This window comes from Meleagris gallopavo, chromosome 3 (genome assembly GCF_000146605.3).
Source record: "Meleagris gallopavo isolate NT-WF06-2002-E0010 breed Aviagen turkey brand Nicholas breeding stock chromosome 3, Turkey_5.1, whole genome shotgun sequence".
Classification (NCBI taxonomy): Eukaryota; Metazoa; Chordata; class Aves; order Galliformes; family Phasianidae; genus Meleagris; species Meleagris gallopavo.
In genome coordinates, this window is record NC_015013.2 from 14,006,644 (window position 1) to 14,023,630 (window position 16,987).

A 16,987-nucleotide genomic window follows, 5' to 3' on the forward strand; every position below is an offset into this window, starting at 1 on the left:
AGTACAGCTTACCCACATGTGTTCTCTGAATCTAAGATACCTGATGATTTTGTAAAGCCCCCCTGGAACTGGGAATGCAACTGAGTTCGAGCTTTCCTAAAAACAGACATGATCCTTGCTAAACTTCACAGCAGCAGAGATGCTTTAAAAAGGAAACAAAAAACAAAGTGTACATCTTAGAGGTTTATGCAACAGAGGCACATAAGCAAAATTTTAAATTTTTATTAATGCTGTGGCATTTTTCAAGCTAATATCAAAATGTTTAATAGATGTGCAAGGATGTATTCATGAATGTATTTATAACATTTACTTTTGATGGTCTAATGTGCTTCTGTCCAGGGGCTGCCCATAAGGTTGGGGGAGAGTTGATATTCAGAGTAGTTAAGGTGGGTCCTTGGTCTGCCTGGACTGTCACGACAGAAGGTGGAAGAACTTTCTGCTTGCTTTGACCATTAGCAGACTGGTTAATCAGGTGTTTCATGTTTTGTAGCTATAACTCCCTCTCACAGCACCTCGTCACACTGACGACAACACTCAGACCTGTAGGGCTGCAAGTCAGCACCTCAACTGAGATTATCTGCAGTTCTGACATGGTCTTTTCCTTCACTGTAGTTCACGCTGGCTGGAACCACAGATTCAGTGAGTCTGTCAGCTCATGTCACTCCTTTCAGGCAGGTTCACTGAGGACCGCGAGTTCCAAATGACACTTTGGGACAAAATCACTTCTAAATGGGGTTTACTATGGGCAGTACTTGGAAGAGCACCAGCGGGCTTCTTTGAATACTATGTGAATTATGCACTAAAGGCATGCTTTGGAAGTATCTGTGCTGTTAGCAGCCAACCAAGGACAGGGTTTAGCTTTCGTTCAGGCAGTTAAGTTCTGTTACTACTTTTCTTCTTTCTCTTGATCCCAAAAAGGAGCATCCAATATCACATCTATGGACACAGCCCCATGAACCTGCATTCTAGACTGATTCAAGAAAGTAAAAAAACTCCAGAAAAAGCTACAATCAGTCAGTATTCGCAAGCATTCATCAAAGGTCTCTGTGCTTCAAGATAAAGTAACCCACGTTTGCTAAGCTGCTGCTGTGTGAAATGCAGTACACAGGTATATAATATATCTCAAGACTCAAGGATGCTGCCACCTGCTCTATCTCATGTTTCCAAAGTCTTGTTAAAAGTACCATGAGACTCTTCTATTTCTTTACCAGAACTACTTTCCATCCTAGTAGAAAGGAGCTGTAAAAACATATCAGCAAATCTCAAGAGGGATGAGGAAAAAAAAAGTAAAGCATTTTCAGTACTGATTAAGGTTTTTTACAGTCCTGTTTATATACGGGTAGGTGTTTAGCTAATCTGCCTCTAAAAGGCTCATTTTAACTGACCCTTAATTTGCAGATGTTGTCACACACATTCTGTGGCTGTAGTTCATGTACAAAATAATAGCTGAATTTGTTAATGAGTATTTAGGAATTTACCCAACTACTTGAGGGGGTTTTGCAGCCTAGCGTGCACAGTGTGCTGTCATGCATGCCCAGCTAGTGAGTGCCTCAAGTTAGTAGTTTAATCCGTTTCAAGGAGAATTTAGACACACATGCACAAACATCTACCCTATGAGTCTGCATCCTCAAAGACAGAGAAGGTGGAAGAAGGCAGCCTGAAGCTTTCTGAAAGAAGCCACAGCAGAAGAATGCAATAAATTCTGTCCTCCTAGTTCCAGGACTGAACTGCTGAGCAGAGAACGAGGTTGCAAATTCCTTTACGAGTCAGGAGGCAAGCAAATCTGCAGTTCTGCATGTACTGCCATTTTTTGCCTGATTATTTTATGAGACTGAAAGAAGTCTGAAAGGACTTGGAGGGAAGAATCCCCAGCACTGTCCTATTTCAAGCTAAAATCTAAGGAAGGAAGATGTGCTGAAGTCTCTTTATGGAGGTAGACTAAGTTAGAAAGCCCAAGTAAATTTAGTGAGACTCCTTTATCTGCCTGTTTAGATGTTTCCAGTTTTTGTAAAAAGCTGGAAGGCTAGCACCTGTGATTAAATGCCTACCTCATTACCGGGACAAAGCACAGTGTGCAGAGAAGAACAGAAAAGGTCAGAATAAAGATAAAATGAACGCCAGTGGAGGAGGGGTTTGACAATCTGAAAATCACATTGGTAGGAGCACTTTTAAAGCAAGCTTCGCTGGCCTCCCTCTTCAAAATATACACCAATTGTTTCAAGCAACTATAAATCCTCAGAGAAGTTCCACTGCTGGCAATGTGCTGCAGTCCCTCTGAGACAGCAGGCTCTCAGCCTGGTAGTACCGGTAGTTCCTGCTGTTGTCTCTTGAGCTTATTCAATATTTAATGAGAATGAAATTTATTCCAGTGTGAACGGCTGCTGGATAACTGCTTCCCATTTAAATTTTGTGTTACATCTGACCCCAACAGGAGTTAGCCTTTTGTTCATAAGTAACGTTTTGGTATCAAGAACTCCTTCTGAGGAGGCCTTATTCAGGGCAAAAGATCTAGTAGTCAAGATCTGTGCACTGCAACAGACTGACTTGCACAGACAAGAAGAGATCATGTGGTTCTTAGTTTACAGCAGCTTGCTAAAATTGAGTGTGAGCATTCAGAATGGCTCTAAAAACCTTAAGGAGATAAAACACAAGTCAGTAAAATCATCAGTATCTTTTTTTTTTTTTTTCAGGACTCCTCAAGGTACTAATACACTCATTTTTATACTGTGGAGCCAGGAGTTGGGCTCAATAATCCTTATGGGTTCTTTCCAACTCAGGGTATTCTATGATTCTGTATACTGAGAAGTGTTCCTGGCTGAGTCCAACCAGAAGATGCCTCTTCCCCTCCAATGGGAAACCTGCTCTGGATTCAACCCATGCAACTCATTAAAAATGTATTGAGTTGCCACTCTGCCACTTGGATATGCGAGAGAAATGTATTGATGTGCCCTCTTCTGCATGTGCCCTCCAGAACTCCCACTGCACACACGACTACAGCAGTGGGAACACAATGTCTTGATTATTGTGAGAAACTCTGAAATCAACACTAACTCTAGCAAGTCATGGTCATACAGATAAAAATGTACATCTGGAGCCCAGAACTGGTGCAAAGCCTTATAAAGCCACAGGTGACAGAAAGGAAAGGCAGGCAATCTATTTACTGGTTTGTATATGTACGAGGTTCACCCTGATTATGAAAAGATGTGTGATTTCGTTTCTGTCAAAGCAGCACACAGTTCATACTAAGGTATTTAACCTGGCTGGAGGCAGATGGATTCCACTTGATCCAGCAACAACTAGTTAGAATGACATAAACAGGCTGTTTCCCATTTATCGTAAAACTCTACAGCAGAAAATAAACTTTTCCTTCAAAAAATAATTTGGTCAACTTGAGCCAGCAGGGGTTACACAGAAGCAATAGGTTGTGCAGTGCATTTATATTCATGCACGCCACGCAAATACTTCATATTTCTTCAAAACTGCTTTTTTTGGTTAAGTACCCTCAACTTAGATTTACTGTGCTACCAAAATGCAATAAGAAATCTGCATGCACAGAGCTGCATGTCCTATGCATATGAACTGACAAATAAAAAGAAGAAGAAATACAAAGATAATAATAATCATAACGATGACTCCTGGATAAGTTGGAAAGGAAACAGTGTGAAAATGGAAAGTAAACCAAAAGATCACATGAGATGCCCTAACACATGACAAGACATTTTGAAAATAAACTTTACAGTGTATTTCCACTCAATTCCCTCAAGACAGCATCACCCCCAAAGGCCAAGCTGCATCACAACAGTGTGATCCCAAGTGATGTGATCCCATAGCACTGTTAAAAGCAAATCAGAATGAATTTCAAGTCTCCCCTCGATCTGCTCCACATCCACTCAACAAAGAACTCAAGAGCAGGAACCAGCAATGCAAAACACATCAAATAACCTAAAGCAATAGTTTTGGCAAGCAAGCTTTTGTAGCATAAAGATGCCAGCACCCTGTAAAATGCCCGGCAGGCAGAGGAGAAGCCAGGATACCACATCATAATTAATGTACTTGGACGCTTTTCACCAGGGACTAGGGGCACAGACGCTTTCTGTAATTCTTTCAGCAGAGCCCTGTTAACAGCCTGCGCCGTCTGCTTCAGTGCGCAGACGGTGTGGCCTGAAAGGGACTGCTGACTGCTCTGTTCTGTCCTCTCACAACTCTGCTTGAAGCCAAAACTGGCAGAAAACCAAGGTGCTCTCTCATGAGACTGTAAATTAATGTTGCTGAAGGAAACAGGCTTGTAGTTCATGTGGTTCTGAGCTTGCCTTCCATCTGGCGTCTAACTCTGAATTCCCTCTGCACCTAGGAATAAAGCAGGTGAGGTGTCTGGTCCACTCAGCACCCCCTACACATTACTGATTTCCTTTCATCCAGGGCTTTAAAAAAATCCCTGTTCTTGCTATGGATTTGAAATGTTAGAGGGATTTCTTGCACTTGAAAAAGCAGCTGTTACTTCTCTCTAGGCTTTGCAAACATTCTTCTCATTAGGTAATTCATTTAGTGCTAGCAGAATGCAGAACTCCTCCAACCCGCAGCTTTACAAGAAGCTGGTATATTTGACACGTAAAAAAATGTGAGTGCAAGAAAGAAACAGATGTATTTTAAACAAAGGGGCTGAACTTTAGCTCCCTTGGTTCCTTCTCCCCACAGACAAAGTATCTAATAAACCCTTCATGCCAGCTGCTGACCACCTACATCAGCACTCTTTTACATCCTCCCAGTACTTGCATTAGGGACAAAAAAAAAAACCAATCTTTAACTGAGGCAGTACTGCTTCCAGTTACATCCCAGGCACAGCTTCCAGGTGTGGAACTAGATTTCAGCCTTGTTACTTTATGTCCGCGTCTTTATTCTCCACCAAGATGGAGGGGGAAAGTAAGGCAAACTCAGAGATGCTCAAGATGCTCAAGAAGCATACATAGGGGGGGAAAAAAAAAAGATACAACTACCTCCAGAAAGAGATGAGACAGTCTTAGGGGTTCAGGTAGATCCAGGCTCCTCTTCACATCACACACTTCTCAAAGCATGCATGTAACTCAAGAACTATTCCCACTGTTATCTACTGCAAAACCCCCATCAGCATTAGCTGGGTTAAGACCTACTGCATGCACTTGAAATGGAAACACTGATAGCAGCAGAACAGATTTAACTGTTTGTTACACAAGGTTATTCAGCTACCTAAGAAAAACAAAGGTCTTTCTTCAAATATTTTTGCTTTTCTTAAGCTCAAGTTGACCATGGGGGAGAGCTCTGTAACTGGAAAAAGTCAGTTGGAAAGAGTCAGGGAACAATCCCAAGTCCTGCTCCTCCCTTACTCTGGCAAAAACACTGCTGTCCCTTTACAGTATGTGTAAGCCCCTTTGAGAACCACACCAAGACCCAGTCACAAAGGTACTAGAAAAATGGAACATAACACAGAGCTGCTACATGTACTGCAAGTGAGCACAGCTCGTGCAAACACAGATGTGGTCAGGTCTAAGCATTACCAGTTTCTTCGCTTATTTTGTACGCTTGACTAGTGATATTTTACCTGAAGCTTTCCCAACTCTTTCTCACATCTTCATGCATCTTCAGAAAGTGACTATGAAAGGCATGATCCATGTGCCCTAAAATGTTCAAATTCTCTGCTACAGGAGAAATTTGGAAGAAAAAATTAATAACATCCCTGGCTCAACTCATTTTTTTCCACTTACTAACTACTTGGGAAGAACAGACAGTGAAAAATAGGTCACTTTTGGCAAACAGAAGTACACACACCCACGCAAATAAATACCTGTTCTTCATTTTCAACTGTGTGTCCACTGCCGAATCATCCTTTCCTTTACTTACAGCTGACAATTGCACAGATGTCTGTAATGCAGCTTGCTCATAAAGACACATTCATTGCAAGGAGATACATGACAGACTTCGCACTTAACAGTTGTCAACATAACTTCATTAATATGTCTTAAGCATCCATTTGCCAACCCCCACCCACTTCAAAAACAAAATTAAAACCCACTTCTCTTCTGTCATCACATCCTCCAACAACCATCACCACTCACTCAAGTGCTGGAAAAATAACTCACTACTTTTTCCTTAATCTCCGTCAGCTGAGCCTACTTCCAACAAAAGCAGTGTACAAACAAGCTCAAAATCACAAATGAAAGAAGACATTTTCATTTCCCGAAGACCACATCTGTTGATCTTGTTGACCCTTCCAATTAAGTGCTATGATTCACCAATGACTGGTAGCACAAACATACATTCACATCCTAATTTCTGTCAAAACATTGCAAAATTAGACAGCACAGGGCAGCTACTGCTGTCATTTTCATGATGTGCCCATGATGACTGTATCTGGCAAAACAAATGTTCTGGTGTTTTAATAGTGCCTTTAATGCATAAAGTATTTCCTAGAAAAATAAGCCTGCATATTTCAAAGACAACAGGGTGCTAGAGGTCAATTATAAAAATGTTCTCTACTTGTTAGAAGAGGCCTAAATGCCCCGGCTTATGAATCTGAGGGAAGCTTATCTTATTGACGCTTGAGGTAGCAGCCCCATATGAAAACTATGAAAGGGGCAGAACACTAAATAAGGATGCTTGTATCTTATATTTGTCTAAAAATGGTCTGAGCACATAATAGTCTATAGACAAAACCAACTATATGAAAAAAAGAGATGTTGGCAAGTTTCATTTTTCTAATATAGACATTTACCAGTCAAAACTGTTTGTGACTCATGCTGAGGTAAAGTTTTATATTAAAACAATCAATTAAACCAGCTATTGGTGTCACCAGTGAGAGGAATGATAATGAATCTGAACACATCCACTTTGCTCTAAAGGTCTATTGACAGCAGTGACCATGGACTTGGTTAATACACTGTTCATTTTTCATAGTTGGAATAGAAACAAAATGTTTAGCTCCACTATCTTCTGATGATTACGTGATCCAAGAGACAACTACAGCACAGCATGAGTTCAGGCAGCACTCATCATGCAGGTGAGGGGTTTCTTCCTTCCTTTTTCCTCCTTACTCCTTCTGGGCTTTGATTTTGCAAGATGTTTGCAATTTTAGATCATGGAAAGAGCTAAGGGTGTTGTGAAACTCATACAGGTCAAACCTGTGCTGGCCTTCTGAGCTGGGAGAGAACTACAACCTGAAGGGAATACAGATGCAGGGAGGTGAGACACCAGCAGACAGAATTTTCCCTCTCTGTTGAATTTTGCTTAGCAGGAGTCCTGATGTCTTGTGCTTCTTTTCCTTTTCTCTTATGGAACGTGGTAGGGGAAGGATATTACACAGCTGGAAGCTCCCCAGAAAACCTTGGAATAGCACTCCAGTGCAAGAAAAAGTATAAATCTGCGAAAGTTCTAAAACTACTAAAACTGCTATATCTGTATTGCAGAATAAAGTAAGCTTGTATTAAAGGCCACAAAATAAGAAAAAAATTCAAGTTCTGGAAAATAAAGTTTCTCTATTATCATATATATTCTACTAAGCAGAAATTAAAAAATCATAGTTACACGTGGGAACCTGAGAAAAATGCAGTCATCCTGACAAAAGCAAAAAATAAAAAAATAAAAATAAAAATAAAAATAAATAAAAATGTTTTGCAAAAAAAAGATCTAAATGCAAAAGCTTAATGTAACAATAACTCTGGTGTTGATTTCTACCTGTATAGCTAGCTCAATGCTGCCAAAGATTTAACAAATGATGTAGCAATTATTTGATTGCCCCTTAACACCAGTTTTAAAATAAAAGGGAAAAAAAACACTTCTATATGCATCGGGGAAAAAAATTGCTTTAAAATATATTTTCCTTCAAGCAAGCTGTAAATTGTCAGGCTTCAAAACAGACAGAGGAATCTAACATAATTTGTCTGATTTCTAATTGTTCTGATAATTCATAATTAAGAGCTGAATGGGGCAGAATTAGGTGCTAGGGAAAGATATTTGGGCATACGTCAACCATCTGAATGGACTGAGACCAGATGAAAAAGAGAGAACAGATCTGCTATTAAACTTCTGTCTAGGCTTCACTGGGGCTGTTGTTATAAACTTCAAGTACAGCTGCACTTAATGAGTTTGTGTAAAAGCAGACATCATACAAATGGGAGAAAGTAGGAACTTCATCCAATTAGATAAGAGAATTGGCCAGCAGCCCCCAACAAACTGAAAAGCTCTTCCAACTTTAGGGATGAGAGCTAATTATAACTCTATTTTTGTGAGTGTGCGGTGCTACTAAATTATTGAGAAATATTGACCTGTCAAAGAACTATGTCGTATGCACAGACTTGATTATTACAGATAGAGCATTTGCCAGAGAGAGTGATAAGCCTTGATAACAACAGAAGGCATTCTGCTGTCAAGCCACAGAGTGCAAATGGCTCCCTTGCTTGAGATTCTTCCCAAATCACTTATTTAGTTTATTCATTTGGGCAGCTGGGTGGAATGGCAAGAATTTCTGTTTTTCTTCTTGATAGTGAGGTTGCAAGGAAGGCATATGAACATGGGCAGTTCCAATAAGTGTGCTTGCTGGAGAAAGCTAGTTCAAGACATTCACTGTTGAAACTAGCATACAGTCTGGGGCACTTTTCCCACTCTTTTTGTTACCATATACAATACAGTGAAGACTGAGAAGGAGCTGGACATGAATGGATAGAAAAGTTCTCACTGCTGCATCATAACGACCAGCTTCTCATCTGGAGAGTGTACTCAAGGAAAAGCTGTTCCTTCTTCTGCTCAACAGTCAAACACACCTCCTGAACACACCGCAGCACATCACTCAACAATACAACATACAGAAGCTACTTAGTCACAGCCTAAACAGCCTTCTTGGCTCCATGTCTGAGTAGACCCCGCAGACACCTCCTGGCAACACTGTCCATTGAGTGAGGTGATTTTCAAGAAACAAATGACGTTTGATGTAAGGAGAAAGAAGAGTGACACTGCATGTGCTTGTTTGGTGAAAGTGCACCTTAGGGCAGCAGGGAGGGGAAGTGAAATTAGAGAATGTATTAACTGAGCACTGGAAAGCAGGTTCTAACACTGGAGCTTTATTTCACCTAGTTTACCCTGTTGTTTCACTTCATTTGTGACACCTTTGGAATAAGGGCTTATGAGCACCACCAACTAATGCCACTGCAATAGCGTAACTCCCAGGCCCTGTGCTTGCTGGCAACCCCTGTAGCCTGTCATCATGGGCTTAAAGAGGAGGCTAGTTTTTCTCTCAGGACAAGAGGAAGCCACAGAGACTCCCTGAAAGAAGCCAAAAAAACAAAACACATAAAAAAAACCAGAGCAGATGGAGTGCACCAGAAGGCTGAGACCACTAATAGGACTGTAAACAAGGATGAAAGACTTAAATACAGGATTAAAAAGGGGAGTGAGAAGAGTCCAAAAGAGCTGTGTTTGTATCTAATCAAGCCATCCTTCTTAAACAATGCATTTTAATTCAATTATCCTACAAGCAAATAAACCAATTAACTTAGACTTATATCGCCAGTAAGAAAACTGAGCAAGAGGCATCTCAATAGACTTACAGCAATCTTCTGAACTTTGAATGAAGGCTACCAGTGCAGTTCCTAAACTTGAAACAGGCAAGAGGTTTAAGGCTTCTAAACAAAGATTCACCATGTGAATTTGGAAAGGCGAAATAAAAGCTGAAGAGCCTTATTAAATGAAAGGCAAATCACCAAGAAATCAGCTTTCAGGGATCAGCTGAACTGCTGCATTGTACTTGCATGGAAAATTACCCAGCAGCTTTTTCTGAACCAAGAAACACAAATCAGTTTTGCTCAGTGAATGCATGAGCCAAACTCTTCTATTGTGATGGTTTCAATAGAAGCTCAAATAACTTTGACAGCCTGGAGGGGGAAGGGTGTCTCTGACCCAGTTTCTATATTACAGTGTAGTTTGGGTGATGGTGGTACGAGTGTTTACAGCAGAACCTCTTTTCTTCAATTTCCCTCTCCTGCTTGCCCACCATTGCTTTGTTTAAATAATCCACAGCTGTTATCATGCGTGCAAGAATAAGATTAATTGAGCTTAATGATCGCTGGCGACTTCTCATATGCATTCAGCTGGTGATGTCTTCAGCATAGAGGCCCTTTACACAGAGTAAGAGGAAAATTTGTCTTTTTCTTTAGCTTTCTCATTTCATATCTATTTTGAAAGTAGAATTCTCATTTCCTCTGGACATCTTTGCTCAAAACCTCTTAGTGTGCTGTGAGAAATTCTGAAGGTCAGACCCTCTTCACTCAATGGAAATTACATGATTTTTTTTAGGCTCTTGGCCAAGAAGTTTCTTGCTACTTCTCACGCCACTGATCCAGGAGAAAACGCAACCTCTCCTTTGCACAGAATGACAAAAGGCTGCAGAGGCAGAAAAAGGAACTACTGAACAATGCGATAAATGGTTGAAGAAGGGCTGCACATACACAGGTGGCATGGAAACCTGGATTCCCCTTGTACAGACATGTAAGAGCAGCGTTCCCTCCAGGCACCAGGGCAAGGAATGAGACAGATGAACTGGGATGAAAACACTGAAAATCTGAGTGAGAGTGGCAAAACCCAAATGATATACATGCAGCTAAAATGATAGACCTTTTACACTGCAATGGTTGAAATATACTTACGACTCTGAACACCCACAATAATTATTTTCTCCTTAAAAAGCTTTCACTGCTAACCACATTTCAATGCTGTTTTTAACAGAACTTGAATTATTATGAACCCTCACTTGTCTGCTTTTATATGTCACAAGCCATCACTAACCTGACAGCTCACTGGCAGACTTTCAAGCATTTTCAAAAATAAGAAACCAGCCTTGCTTCGAGTGCTTCCTTCACTTCCAGCCACTGAAAGAAAATCTAATTCAGGGGATTGAAAACTGCAGAATCAAAAATAAAGCTGAGAGAAACTAAAAAGTAGCACTGATGAAAGGAATGGAACAAAGAGGAATAGAACAGCAGGCACAGTTTTATGTTAGCCCATAGACTGCTCGGAGGTGTATGCCACAGCAAGGGGTAGCTCAAATTTTAAGCCCTGAGATACCCAAATGACTTTGCTATGCACAGGCTGGGATCTCACCAGGTGACTCACAGCATGGGTACACTAATTTGGGGGCTACTGCACAATCCAAACCCATGTAGTGGGAGTAGGTGAGCCAGCAAAGACTGCTGAGGATATCCCTGTCCAATCCCATCAGACAGCAAAGCAGTCAGACATGTAAGAAGCTGTTGTCACCAGCCACACGAACGCTTCCCAACTCTCTCTAACTTTACTTGGCTAAACAGTGTTGTCCAAAGTTTTGGTACGTGGAAACTGGCCACTCTTGCATTAGTCAGGTATATTCCAAAGTGAAGAACAGACTAAGACTAGAGAGGGGAAAGCATGAAGAAAAGAATGCAATGTACTTTTTTTTTTCTCCCATAAAAATATATATTTGTATTCTCATTCCAGCTAAGAAATCAGGTCCCTGTTTTGCTTTTCTCTTCAGCAGCTTTTCTTCATTTTTTTTTTTCCATTGAGGAAAAAGAGATAGTTTGGAACACTTCAATCATAAACCTAACTTGCTTTGTTTTAATCTTTTGCAAACATTACATAGCATTTGAAAACTCTGATTTGTTAAGAAAAAAATAATGGTTAGAACTTTTGACTATATTTCTAGCAATTCATTCTTCATAAGAGCTGTGTCACTCTCCTGGGACATGTTAGTATGCCAATTTCAAGACTGTTTTGTTCACTTGGGAGACAGAGACATAAATATGCTGCCATACCTCCTAGTTGACTTAAGGCTATTCACATACCTCTGGGCACCTCAACTCCAGCTATAAAATGAGTATTATAACAACTTATACCTTACAGAAACACCATGGGCACAAAACCACTCATTGTTACACCTTTGTACACCATGGAGAAAGAAGGTATAAAGTATAAAATAACCCATGTGAACCAGGCTTTAGAAGGAGGCTGGAGAGGATGACAATTACTTGATTTAAATTGACTGAACTATGATGTGCACCTGAGCAAAGTGGTGTTATTTCTAGAACAATCAAAGCCTTAAGACGCTCCTACTTTTGCAACCAGCACCACAAAATCTCTAATGGATTACAGATAGGCAGGACTCCTGTTTTATATCTCAGTCAGAAGACAAGAATCATTCTGCTTCTTGAAGGACTAAAAACATGTAGTGGGTCAAACAGACCTTAAGGGAACACAGCCAGTACTACAGAGTCAAGACCTATGGAATAAACACCATAATTCCCAAAGCACTTCAGTTTTATCTCCGGTAAAAAAAAACAGGCTTTGCTAATGGAATATGAAGAGTTTGCTGCCTGTGATGCTGTTTAAATACTATTTGTGGCTTCCCTCGTTCAATTTACAATGTTTTCTGAACAGGGTCTCGGCCCCAACAAAAAATGATTTAACTTACTTGTTTGTCTTTGAAACCCCTAGTCTGGATTTTTATTCATCCTCCTCTGAATATTCCCTCCCAAGAGCTGACCTGGATACAGCAGCAAGGCAGCAGAATGGAGTGCACATGTGCTCACAGCACCCAGCCCCAGGAACAGGCCTTCAGCACAGAAGAGAGCCCAGTGGCTTCTCTGAAGCAAATTATCACCTGGTATCAGAGCTGATGGGAAAGAGGAAAACAGACAAAAACTGAAAAAGCGAAACAGACGATTAAGGAGTAAAGAATGGCAGATGAAACTAAAAATAGTCCCTTTGGCAGTTATAAAGGAAATTCGTTTGACAGGAGGCTGCTTCTTTTGTCAAGAGTGGTTTGTTATGCAACAGATGATACCGACACCGGCTTCTCTTATCTTCATTGTCAGTTTAACTGACAAAAAGGAGCACAGTTTAACATTACTGGAGCCACAGCAAGACTTACCATTTGTTTGTTTTCAGGCATGTGAATGTTATAAGAGACAGCTCAGGGATAAATACTAGTGAGAAACTGTGGTGCAAGCTCAGCTAAGCAATTCCATGAAAATCTTATAAGTTCATTATTAAAGGCAGCAATTAAATCCCTGCCCACTACTGTTCTCGTTTTCCAGCCTCAAACTCTAACATTCCCAAGAAGGGAATCGCTGTGACTTTCCTGCACAATGGGAAATTTAATGCTCACAGGTTCTTCCACACACAGACATCCAGGGATGTCCTTTCCTGTCTCCTGTGTTTTGCTTCTCATGAGAACATACAGGGCTGAAGTCTTCTGGACACAGGAAAAAGCAAAATATAAATGATCAAAGCTGTTCCATTTGCTGGTAAGGTCTGCTTTTCCCTTTTTTTTTTTTCCCCTTATGCTGAGCATTTGGTAGCATTTACACCTCTAAATCTGAAGGTAAGAAATAGAAACTAAGAGATTTAAAGACACCACCTTAATATCTCCTCTTTTCCCAAAGGGAATTGATGGCAAAACATGGAGAGAAGAGGGAGAGATGAGGCTATCAGCAGCTTCTCTGGCAGTTCTCCACAGGAGTGCAGGTGAGCCTGCATGTTCCTCATTAAAGTGCCTTCTGGCAGGCATGCAAGCTTTTAGAACGCCTGCTGATCACAGCTGCCAATATCTGCTGGTAAGGAGGTAAGCAAATTGCAGTCCGTCCAAGTTAAACAAGTAAAGGCTAGGGCTTTCAAAAGCACAAGAGACTCACATACGCACACACATGCTAGGATACAATGAAGATGCAAGTAAAAACAACTCTTGCCGGTTTTTTGATTGGACCTTCTCAAAATGCTCATTTTCAGATGGACTATAGTGCACTAAACAGTGGGTTACTAAAGCAGGGCACTCTCAGCCTATTCCTTTCTCTGAGGAAACATTCAGCAGAACAAGACTGTAACCCAGCAGTCTGTCTCCTAGGTGAGCAACTGAAGGCATCCTCTGTCCCGAGCACCCCAAGAGTTTGGTGGGAAAACAAGCATCGGAATGTAAGATAAATTGGTGATTACATCACCCAGTCACTGGAAAGCCTTCAGCAAAAAACATGGGCAGTTTTTAGCTTCTTCCTTCAGACTGAAAACATACAGTGTACATGCAGGAAGTACTACAGACTTAAAAAAAAACAAAACAAAACAAACAAACAAAAACTTTATAGAAATAACTTGTTCCATTTACCACTCAGTGAAGGGAGAACTCAGTGCAGATGCTGCCCCACGGCAGGCACACCTGTCGTTAGCCGTTCAGGCCACAGGATGCCACTGTTGCATTTCTTTTTCAGGAGGTCAAAACTAAACTGCGACAAATGGTGTGAAGTGGATACCTAAGTTTAATGCCTCTTTCCCCCTTTTTAGTGTAGACATTTGCCAGTGTTACAGCCCCAGGCAGTCCAGATGTAAATAGCTCAGTCCCACAGCATTGTGTGTTTTAATCAGGAACAAAGTGTTTGGATACCTTTTAAGGCTACGTTACTGAACACAGCATCTTTGCGCCTTCATAAATTTTCTACGGACAAGAACTCTTTCCAATGGCTGCCAGGAGTGTTGATTCCAATCCTGATAGTTTTGACCGCAAAACAAATATCCACTGTTACTGGGTTTTATCTGTGTTCAGAGGAGAGAGGAAAAACAATAGATGGGAGAGTAGATAAAATGAGAGAGAAGGCAGACTGCTCATAATTCTTACCTCTTGTAAAAGGGGAAAGAACTCTTACGATGTTAGTAAAACTTCACAAATATTTTACTAATATAAATTCTTTCATATAAAAGTCTGGAATGTAATGTATTCATGCTAGGAGACAGTGATGTGACAGTGATTTATAAGCTGGCACCCAGAAACATGCTTGGGACAAGAGATCTTCAGACAGGTAGAGACAGAGGCTCTTCATCAAGGCATATCAGTGTGACTTCTAGACCAAGGCATGGATCTGAGCAGGTTCTAAGTGTCTTTGAAAACCAAATTTCAATCTTGAAATATTTTTTCTGCCCAATATTTTTTAAATTGTAAACTATTAAAGAAAATGCAGTATGGGATTGCAGCTTCCTTGAGATTGCTGATCTCCTGTTTTGCCCTTGTGAGGCCTCATCTGGAGAACTGCAGGCAGGTTTGAGCCCCCCGCACAAGAAAGCTGTGGAGCTGTTGGAGTGGGTCCAGAGGAGGCCACCAGGATGCTCGGAGGCCTGGAGCATCTCTCCTGTGAAGACAGGCTGAGGGAGCTGAGATTGTTTGGCTTAGAGAAGGTTCCAGGAAGACCTCACTGTGGCCTTCCAATACCAAGAGGGAACAAGAAGGAAAATGACTTTGTACATGGACTGATAGTGGTAGAACAAGGGGGAATGGTTTTACACTAAAAGAGAGAAGATTTAAGTTAGATGTGAGGAGATAATGTTTTATTCAGACGGTGGTGAGGCAGTGACACAGCTGCCCAGAGAAGCTGTGGATGCCCCATCCTTAAGGCCAGGTTGGATGGGGTGCTGGGCAGCCTCAGCCGGTGGCGACAGATCTGCCTACAGCACAGGGTTGGAGCTGAGTAGGTGTAGTGGAAGTGCTAAGTCATGGCTTGAACCAGTGATGGAGAACCTGGTGGGAAGACAGGAGAAACCCAGGGGAGCTCAGGAGTGACTGGAAGGGGTGGAGCCAGGATCCACCCAATTCCAGACCTCATTTAAGGGTTGGCAATGAAGGTGAGGGTATCTCACTGGAGATCCCTGCCTACCTGAGGCCTTCTCAAGATAAGCAGCTCTTTTCCTTCATTTCTGTGTCCACAGCTGCCGCATCTGGGCTCGTCCTCGTTTGCTGCAGCCAAAGACTGCCATCCCCAGTATTATTGCTCTACTTTCCAACACATTATACCATGACAGTGGGCTTTAAAGTGCCTTCCAACCTAAGCTATTTCTTGATTCCATGGTTGATTCTTCTAAGTTCAGCACAACATAATTCTTGATAAAGGACTCTTCAGAAAGGAGGAAAAAAATAATATAACCATACCTCAGATTTCAAAAGCCTTTTTGGTTTTGCTCGTTATTTGCAAATAGGAATGATGGCTTACAACTGAGCTTAAGAACAGGAAAAAAGAAAACAAATGATGAAGGTTTCAGATACAGCTTGGGTGGCCAGTAACAGCAGGACTTGAGGACAGTCAGCATGACAATGACAGCTGTGATGATGCAGAGTGTTACAGATGCTGGCGTTACAGCTCCATACTTCAAGCTGATATAAATAAGAAGGGGCCCAAGGATAACAGCCTTCTGGGATTCAAAGCTTCACCCTCACAGTCTGCAGTGTGTTTCAGATGTGTCCTAGAAGCAGCCTATTCCCCAGCTGGAGGCTAGATTGTGTGGCAAAATCCCATTTTTGTGAAGGCCATACTGTAAGATCTTTAAATCAGAAATAGGAACTGCTCGGCAGACACTGGGAAGGACTTAGTCCATGAAAAAAAGCAACCACTAAGCAAACAAGTTATAGGCTACCTTACACAGAAACAAAAGAAGCCTAACAGTGGTTTGCAATGCTCTAAAAAGGGATTTATAGTAGCATACAGTAAGGATTCCTTTTGCTGAAGTACTACTTGGTGTTGTACAGTTTCTTTTTCCCTCTACAACAGAAGAAATTGACCAACACGAAACAAATTATTTAGTTTCAAAATTCAATTTACCTCCATCCAAAAGACTAGAGATTTCAAAATCATTTTAAGGAAGAAAAAGCAATAAAAGAAAGCCTTCAACCCAAATTCTTTTCTTCTTGTTTATAACAACAGACAACAGATTTAGTGTGAAAGCAACACTGAGAGGGTAGGAAAACAATTTCTGAAGCTACTTTTAGTCCTGCTGATCTTAGAAGTTTAGCATTCCTGTCAGACTGAACATACTCCAGTGGGGTGCCCCACTGTCTAGCTGCAAAAATCTACCCATGGAGAGCTGGTAGTGGCACCTTATACCTTACATCTAGCTTAGTATTGAGGGTTGTTGTTATTGGATGGTTTTCTTGGGTGGATTGGTTGGATTTTTTCTTTTT

The 16,987-nt window shown here is 41.1% G+C and overlaps 1 long non-coding RNA gene across 1 annotated transcript in view; it reads right to left on the reverse strand.

Moving 5' to 3' along the window:
- LOC104910130 overlaps window positions 1–13,002 on the reverse strand; it is a 41,253-nt gene extending 28,251 nt beyond the window's left edge. The window contains exon 1 of the long non-coding RNA XR_792819.3: window positions 12,467–13,002. This is a non-coding gene — a long non-coding RNA (uncharacterized LOC104910130). The remainder of the gene's footprint in view (window positions 1–12,466) is intronic.
- Window positions 13,003–16,987: the final 3,985 nt, after the last annotated feature.